This window comes from Stegodyphus dumicola, chromosome 8 (assembly GCF_044657685.1).
Source record: "Stegodyphus dumicola isolate Sdum_Otavi_A_Nest chromosome 8, ASM4465768v1".
Lineage (NCBI taxonomy): Eukaryota > Metazoa > Arthropoda > Arachnida > Araneae > Eresidae > Stegodyphus > Stegodyphus dumicola.
Window position 1 is genome coordinate 51,969,932 of NC_140775.1, and position 9,502 is coordinate 51,979,433.

Consider the following 9,502-nt stretch of genomic DNA (forward strand, 5'->3'; position numbering starts at 1 on the left):
CTCACCAGAATACGAAATAGATTTAGGTTAGGTTAGGTTATTAAATTACGGCAAAGCCTCGAGGGCTATCTGCCGAATGGGAGGGATGCCTTCGTGGAGGACTTTCTAAGGGAAACTGGCTCGTATACACGTTACACATGGGGAAAACACGAAAACACCCATGCAGACAGCCCGTTCGCAGATTCGAACCTCGGACCGAACTACCAATGTTCAGCGACTTTACCGCTCGGCCGCTGGTGGGCCAAAATAGATTTAAGTATATTTAAGCGGACGGTTTTATATCTCTGACACTAGCGTAACTGTTTTAGACTTCTGCCAGTCTAAATCTAATTATTCGTCTTGCAATCTCTCTCAGTGATTGCTTTAAAACTTATGTCCCGGATAAAGTTAGTTTAGCCAGCTTATAGCTTATTTATTTGCGTAGTCTTAGAACTACATTTATCAACTTTAAGTATTTATTTCTGATAAAATTACACCGCCACAAGTAGTGATTTATTTGTAGCACAAGTCATGCTATTTTTTATTAAAATTTAGTTTAATAAAAAACGTTGTTTAAGCCTTCGCAAAAGGCTGTTTAAGGTGCTTCGCAAAAGCCTGCTTCGCAAAAGGCTGTTCAAAAAGTTGTTGAAGTCTCTGTCATACTATTCGCAGACGTAGCGACAACTCACTTGTTGTCTAGTAGGCTTGTAAGACTCAAATTATACTACAGTTCAATTACAATGTTATTGAATTACAACGGCCATGTTCAGATCATTTGAATAACGAGTTGTAATTATTTATCAATTAATGTAACTACTTATCATTTTGAAACAAACATCAACTGCTTTTTTATTAATTTTTTGAGTGCATGACTCAGATCACTGTCACAATTGCACTTAGCAATTCATATTCTAGAATTTAAAGTTCTTTCCGCCAGGATTTAGAAATATTGGCTTAAAAACAGAGATTAAATGCTATCATAAATAACCGATAATACTTGAAGAATTTTCTGAAGCCTAAATCATAAGTGATATTTATATAATCTTTACTTTTTAATCATGAAAGATCCCATATCAAGCAGTTCATTTGCTACAAGGAATTGAACTAGTTTTGGTTTTCTATATATCTAATAACGAAGCAGTCCCAATCGACATAAACCAGTACTAACTCATGGCTCCTGAAGAGACATACTAGATTTTAACTGCAATAATAATTTTATCCTCAACAAGATTGCGAAAACTTCTGGAAGTTTCATTGCCTTGCCCAGGAGTGGAGCCAGCGGTTGTTCTCTTTGTTAAATAGCTTAAGTTCACGCCGGGAAATAATGTTATGAATCTTACTTCACGGCACCAGTGTTATATCTTAAATTCCTATATTGTTAAATGTTAAATATGAAACTACTTGCCGTTAAAGGGAGTGATCGTATAGTGAAACGTGTACAGCATTTTTGCGTTGTGAAAAAAATGCATTCCGGGACCGCGCCGTGAGAGGATCGAAAACATAAAACATATACAAGATATAAAGGAAAAGTTCATATTAAATATATAAAAAAACATACTGTAAGAGGTTCCAGATTAAATATCAGTTTATTCAATTACAACACAATAAGAAAAATCTTAACCTCATCTGAGAGTCTGTTCATTTAAATTCATAAAAAAACTTAAGGTTTGTCTGGTGATTTAAAAGAACGGAAAGGGAAACAATTTAAGGCCTGAGAGTTAAATTTTAGATTCGACGTTGTTTTTTTTTACTGCTAAGGACGTTTTTGAAAAAACTTGCCTAGGGTTCAAACACACCAAAAAAAAAAAAATACAACTTAGCTTGAGGGGACATCTTGAAGCGGAGGACTCTTATCTTATCAAGAGTTGATGTCGGCCGGGCTCATCTTGACACAGGTTCTAAAAATGTCGACTCCACTTCACTACTGTAGAACAGAAACAGGAGCACTGCTGCCCAGGGCGGCTATCCGCTTGGTCCTGAAAGTCCTATGTCCACACGCAGGTAACTCGTTCAAATTTCGCCTCTTTACCAGCACGCCGCAAGGAAGAGGGTTTTCAGGCTCAGGTCAGAAACGTTTTTTTTCTAGGCCTTTTCAGCTCGCCTGTTCTTACTCATCCCAAGAGCAAGCTTCACGAGTAACGACCCAAGTAAATTCCACCCACCAGTCAGTAAGGGAGAGAGTCCAACTCCAATTTTCTTCAAGCCAGTTTTCAAGAGCAACGTCCACAAGACCAGCAACCCGAAAGTCAGCGAATCCAAGCGTGAGTGCCTAAGCGAGTCCAAGAGTAAGTGTGTAAGAGTCTCGCCTCTTAACCAAAACGCGGCCGGGGAGCATATTTGCCGCTCCCCGCCGGAAAACACCTCTCGGAGTCACTTACATTTTGTCCAGCAAGCCCAAAAATCAGCGAGTCAGTCCGAGAGTCAGCCAAAAGTAAGTGTGTCCAACTCAAATTTTCTTCTTGTCCTTCACCAAACGGGCTCCCACTATGGCTTCACTTATCGCCCCCTTAATTATGGAAAAATCTTCGTTTTCAACTCCAGAATGCGGAAATAACGGTGATCGCGCATGCGCGCCCTTCTTCACTTAGCCAACAACCGGACCCTCAATCGCCAAAACCTGAATGACTTACATTGAAAGACAACCTTTGACCTTTCCGTCACGTACTTTCCGCTCTTAAGGTCAACTAACAATGAAAATTCTTTCTCGAACATTCTAAAGCGCGCGAAATCATGACTTGGCGAAAATTGCCTCCCTTTCCCTGCTTCTTTCACAATGAATAAAAGTTTGTACAAGATTTACAAATAGAGGAAAATAAATAATACTCTTTTAAACTAAATAATATTCCCAGAAGCATCTGTCTTTCCCCAAAAATCAAAGCCTTAAATTAAATAATTCAGAATCAAAATAAAATTTAAATTTCCATAAATCATAAAATCATTCACCTAATTTTTTTATAACGCTATCAGATAATTTCTCTACATAACATTCCTTTCCCCTAAGGAATTAAATTTTGGTTTACCAAAATTTAGCAGACAGACACTTCTTGAAATACCATGACTCATACTGTGCAATAAGGCTAAAGGATAACATAATGTAACAATATTTCACACGACTCCTTGGTAACAGTGACGTTACTGACACATTAAATTTCAAGTCCAAAATGTGCAAGTAAAACAACAAGATTAATCAAAGCAATTACTAATTAAAATACTCAAGGTAGATCATCAAAAATAATTAATCAAAAACATCAATTAAATCACTTAATTAAACCTAGAAATACTCAGAACACATACAAAAATAAAAATAAAATTAAGGCGCTAATCACAAACAAAATATGTCTAAGATCAATCAATAAGATAATTAACGCGCCGCAGATACATAAAATACATTCCTGAGAAAATAAACACACTAATAATTCAAACAATTCCAAATAAAATATGTCACATGAACGTATTCAAATAAGGAGTAAAGACCCCTAAGTACTACGAAATTGAATAACTTCCAAGATTGAATCTAAAACAATCACGTCTAAGAACAGAAGCGGCCTGATCAGGGCCAAGCATTAGAAAAGAAAAGAACGTTACAACACAAGGAACCTCGGAACCAGCCGAAAATACCTCACACAAAGATCAGAAAGAAGGAAAACGTGATTGTCCAAAAATTCAATCCAACCAAAATCAATTCCGAAAATAGCATAACGAATACGCTGTGCAAATACCAATTAGAATTTTATCCAATACACACACAAAAAATAATAATAATAATACAACCTAATGCATATACAAAATAACGTTTGGTCAAACTGAAAAAGTCAAACTATATACTACCAAGATACACATAACACATAAAATGAAAATACAATTAAACTGTAAAAATTTCGCACATAATTCAAATGAGCAATGAGATCCGTGACACTTAAACAAAAAAAAATTTTTAAACTGCAATACCTAAACAAATACACACATAATCATTACGTTAAACCATATCAAGTCAAAAATATTTCACTGTAATTCAAATCAAGCCAAAAAAAATCAACCAGCAAGAGTGAAGTGTCGCTAAAAATTTCAAACCTCAAAGTAAACACTAGTGAGTAACAACACCTTATTTTAGTCCCCTTAGTAAGACAACAAAAAAAACTTCAGTAATTCTAAAAATTCATTAGGTCCACGAAAAAAAATTTCAACTAGTCAAAGAAATCAATCAAAGCTGGACTGAAGCACGTTACTAGAACACTAAATAAAATATCACAAATCAGAAAAAAGTGTTCAAAACAAACCCCCCAATTTTAGGCAAAAACTGAGATCCATTCTGCATCAGACTTCCAAAACGTTGTATAGTAACCTAAGTAGCAGCCTTCAGCAACACCTCCACCCAAACAAAAGAAACAAAGTAACTCTTTACCGCGTCCATGTAAGCTGAGAAAAGCGCTGTATTATGAATGACAGACTCAAACTTTACGTATCAAGCAAACCCCCAGACACGTTGAAAGAGAACATAAGGTCTTTTATCTCGGAAAGAAAAGTGCGCTGACTGAAACGTTACAATTCTGAACCAACACAATGAAAAGATACAACAATAGTTTTCTCAGATAACAAGTTCCTGTTTCTCCCGGTGTAAGAGGTCAAGTGCCACCATGAAGTGCAAGTATTTACAAGAAAACGATCTTTCAGGACATTACAACTTCACGCAAGACCTAACTGCAAGCAACAAATGCAAAGTTCTCAAAAGTGCTAAACTAAAAAAAATACTCATAACTCGTAACTCAAAATCCCTAAAAATCACACAAATGAAATCCATAACTCAAATTCTACTATTTTCCTATGACCACAGAAATCTCAATTCTTCCACAGAAACCAAACATCAGAGAACTTACATTTTACGGACCTTGGCAGAAACCACCAAAACAAAACAAAAACCTGATACAACTATCTTGATACTACCAATTCAAATACAAAACTTAAGCCAAAACAAGAATTAACCCCAAATTCAGCAACAAGTCCAACCAAGAAAGAAAATTCAATAACTCAGATCAAATCTATTACGATTCACTAGCAAATTCAAGACAAACTACTTGTAATCAACAGAAAATTCCCACACATGAGTACAGAGCATAAGTAACTAATCTTCTCAAACTTATTTCAAACATTTTCACAAAACAAATTCCCGTTGTCACAAAATTCTCATTAAAATTCACTTTCTACAATTCACAAGACTAACTCTATTTCTACTGTTTAAACAATTCTCACATGACAACTCTTCACAAACTTAAACTCAGAAGATAACTAATCTCAATTACTCTGACTCATTAACTAATTAGAACTTCACTCAAGCTGAAGAATTCAATCCAAAAAAAAAATTAAATATGCAAACATCACTATTGCTGATCTCAGGCAAAAATTCAAATCTAACCCATGTTAACCTTAAAACAGAATTTGGCAATTGAAAAACAATCTACAATTTTTACTCATTCATTTGTATCATTATGCCTTCAGAACATATAAAATTCATTGCTCAATACTAAATTAAATTTTCTAACACATTACACAATATACTGGAATCATATCAAAACAATGTAATCAAAAAAATAATAAGATACTTGGTAAACTAGATAATCATGAAAACATTACATACATTTCACAAAATATTATTCAATTAAGTCAAAAAAAAATCAAAATTTCTCTAACGTTACGCCTCACAATTACACATTTCACCAGATTCTAGGTTAAATAAGTAGCAAAAACACAAAAAAAATTTCTAGCTACGCATAGCTATGGCTTGTCTCATTCAGTAAAATAATTAGAGTCTTTAATCTCTTTCTCTTAGAAGTGCTCAAAAAATGAGTCCAGTTTTTAAAGACAAGCACTCGAAACTTGTTACAAGGATATACAAATAGCATAGGATTATCGTGAAATAATTCATTTTCCATCTTGTATCATAAATCAGTACGTCGAAAATCAAAAATACACATCTAGAAAACACTCAAGGATTTTCAACAGTAAGAATGTACAGTACCTATTCTCCTACATTAAAAATATATATTTTTCCTAACTTTAAAGTTCAATTCTGTGTGCCTAACGTTAAAGTCCAAAATTCCTGAAAATCACACACATTTTCAAACTTTATCACTCTCGTATTAACAAATAAGCAAACACAAATCAAAAACTCTAATTAATCCTAGCACCTAAAATTTAACACCTTCTTAAAACAGTAAGTTATACGAAATAAATAAATTCACAAAATCAGTTACTGATTCGATCCATCACTAAGCAGAGGTCACGGCACCAGTGTTAAATAGCTTAAGTTCACGCCGGGAAATAATGTTATGAATCTTACTTCACGGCACCAATGTTATATCTTAAATTCCTATATTGTTAAATGTTAAATATGAAACTACTTGCCGTTAAAGGGAGTGATCGTATAGTGAAACGTGTACAGCATTTTTGCGTTGTGAAAAAAATGCATTCCGGGACCGCGCCGTGAGAGGATCGAAAACATAAAACATATACAAGATATAAAGGAAAAGTTCATATTAAATATATAAAAAAACATACTGTAAGAGGTTCCAGATTAAATATCAGTTTATTCAATTACAACACAATAAGAAAAATCTTAACTTCATCTGAGAGTCTGTTCATTTAAATTCATAAAAAAACTTAAGGTTTGTCTGGTGATTTAAAAGAACGGAAAGGGAAACAATTTAAGGCCTGAGAGTTAAATTTTAGATTCGACGTTGTTTTTTTTTACTGCTAAGGACGTTTTTGAAAAAACTTGCCTAGGGTTCAAACACACCAAAAAAAAATACAACTTAGCTTGAGGGGACATCTTGAAGCGGAGGACTCTTATTTTATCAAGAGTTGATGTCGGCCGGGCTCATCTTGACACAGGTTCTAAAAATGTCGACTCCACTTCACTACTGTAGAACAGAAACAGGAGCACTGCTGCCCAGGGCGGCTATCCGCTTGGTCCTGAAAGTCCTATGTCCACACGCAGGTAACTCGTTCAAATTTCGCCTCTTTACCAGCACGCCGCAAGGAAGAGGGTTTTCAGGCTTAGGTCAGAAACGTTTTTTTTCTAGGCCTTTTCAGCTCGCCTGTTCTTACTCATCCCAAGAGCAAGCTTCACGAGTAACGACCCAAGTAAATTCCACCCACCAGTCAGTAAGGGAGAGAGTCCAACTCCAATTTTCTTCAAGCCAGTTTTCAAGAGCAACGTCCACAAGACCAGCAACCCGAAAGTCAGCGAATCCAAGCGTGAGTGCCTAAGCGAGTCCAAGAGTAAGTGTGTAAGAGAGTCTCGCCTCTTAACCAAAACGCGGCCGGGGAGCATATTTGCCGCTCCCCGCCGGAAAACACCTCTCGGAGTCACTTACATTTTGTCCAGCAAGCCCAAAAATCAGCGAGTCAGTCCGAGAGTCAGCCAAAAGTAAGTGTGTCCAACTCAAATTTCCTTCTTGTCCTTCACCAAACGGGCTCCCACTATGGCTTCACTTATCGCCCCCTTAATTATGGAAAAATCTTCGTTTTCAACTCCAGAATGCGGAAATAAGGGTGATCGCGCATGCGCGCCCTTCTTCACTTAGCCAACAACCGGACCCTCAATCGCCAAAACCTGAATGACTTACATTGAAAGACAACCTTTGACCTTTCCGTCACGTATTTCCCTCTCTTAAGGTCAACTAACAATGAAAATTCTTTCTCGAACATTCTAAAGCGCGCGAAATCATGACTTGGCGAAAATTGCCTCCCTTTCCCTGCTTCTTTCACAATGAATAAAAGTTTGTACAAGATTTACAAATAGAGGAAAATAAATAATACTCTTTTAAACTAAATAATATTCCCAGAAGCATCTGTCTTTCCCCAAAAATCAAAGCCTTAAATTAAATAATTCAGAATCAAAATAAAATTTAAATTTCCATAAATCATAAAATCATTCACCTAATTTTTTTATAACGCTATCAGATAATTTCTCTACATAACACTTTGTACAAATAGAGTTGCCTAACTATGTGAAAGAACTGTAATATTATATCAGTCAGCATTTATTAGTGTACTCATAAAAGAGTCCTCGCATGAGGTAGTAACGGTCGCAGACTCTTTTACCCCGACAACAACTGCGTGTATGATGAAGTTGAAAAAAAAAGAAATAACTGTAAATTTCTCTTATTTAAGATTAACCACATGTCAAAATGAAATCAGAAAGATTACTGTAGCACTCCATTTATCTGGACACTAGTTACCCGAAATTCGAATTATCCTGTTCATTTGTTTTTCTGTCGAGAACATGTAATGTCAAACTTAGTGTTAATGTATTTGTTTATTTTTAATTTTGATGCTGATTTCTTTAATTCAGAACTATAAATCAGTAGAGTATATAGTTTTCAGATTTTATTTAAATATGAAAGAGCTTGATATAGTTCTAAATTTACATTAAAATATAATTAACTGTAAGCCAAATATAATGCGATATACATTCATCTCAGGGAATTCAATAATATATATCAATAGCACGGCATCGCAAGTTTTGAAAAATATATAAGTAATGAACATTTGTGAAAAAAAAAAAAAAAGCTATTTAGTGCAGTATCCGACGGTGGCTGAAAGATACGTCAACTGCAGTAAAGAATAATCAAGTCTCCAACCGGCATTTTAGTATTGCATTGAAGTGAGGACAGCAAAACCTAAACTGTCAGAAGTGGGATTCGAACCCACGCCCACATTCGTGGACCAGAACACTCATACCCAGTCGTACTGGGAATGAAGCCTTGAGTCTGGCGCCTTGGACCGCTCGGCCATCCTGACGCAGTAAATACGTTACAATAATGAATAAAATAAGAATATGTTTTACAGTAAAGCCCATTTTTTCATCATTAGCGAGACTATTGTTTTAATAAATAATGAAATTCTCTCCTATCACTGTCTCAAGGCAGGAAACAAAATACAGTTGAAGAAAATAAATTTTTAATATGGGAAAAAAATTAAATTTGTTCATAACGTTTTATTAAATTAGAATTTACATAATCATAATGGTCAAATTTAGAAATTGGTTGTGATTTAATTTCTAAACTTGCCTGTGTTACACACAGCAAAAATGTAACTTTAAATTATCTAGATAATGAGCATTAATTAAAATAAAACTATTACGTGCAATACCTTGTGGTTACTGGAAGATAACGGCAACTGCAGTAACGATAAATTGAGCGTCCAACCAGCATTTTAGTCTTACTTTAAAAACAAAGCCTGTCAGAAGTGGGATTCGAACCCACGCCCACATTCGTGGACCAAAACACTCATACCCAGTGGCACTGGGCAGGAAACCTAGCGTTTGGCACCTTAGACCGCTCGGCCATCCTGACGCGGTAGAAAAATTACAATGAATAAAGTAGCAATATGTTTTGCAGTAAAACGCTTTTACTTCATCATTAGGGGGGCGCGACTACTGTTTTGATAAATAATGAAATTCACTGTCTCCAAGCAGGTGAAATCCGTTAAAGAAAATAAATTTTTAGTATGGAAAAAAATTAGC

General features: G+C 35.4%; 1 non-coding gene across 1 annotated transcript; it reads right to left on the reverse strand.

Annotated features, from left to right (window-relative positions):
• Positions 1-8,663: 8,663 nt before the first annotated feature.
• Positions 8,664-8,778, reverse strand: TRNAL-CAA (transfer RNA leucine (anticodon CAA)). Its single transcript has 2 exons — positions 8,741-8,778; positions 8,664-8,709 (listed from the first exon to the last, which is right to left on the reverse strand). It is a non-coding gene; the product is annotated as a tRNA-Leu (tRNA).
• Positions 8,779-9,502: the final 724 nt, after the last annotated feature.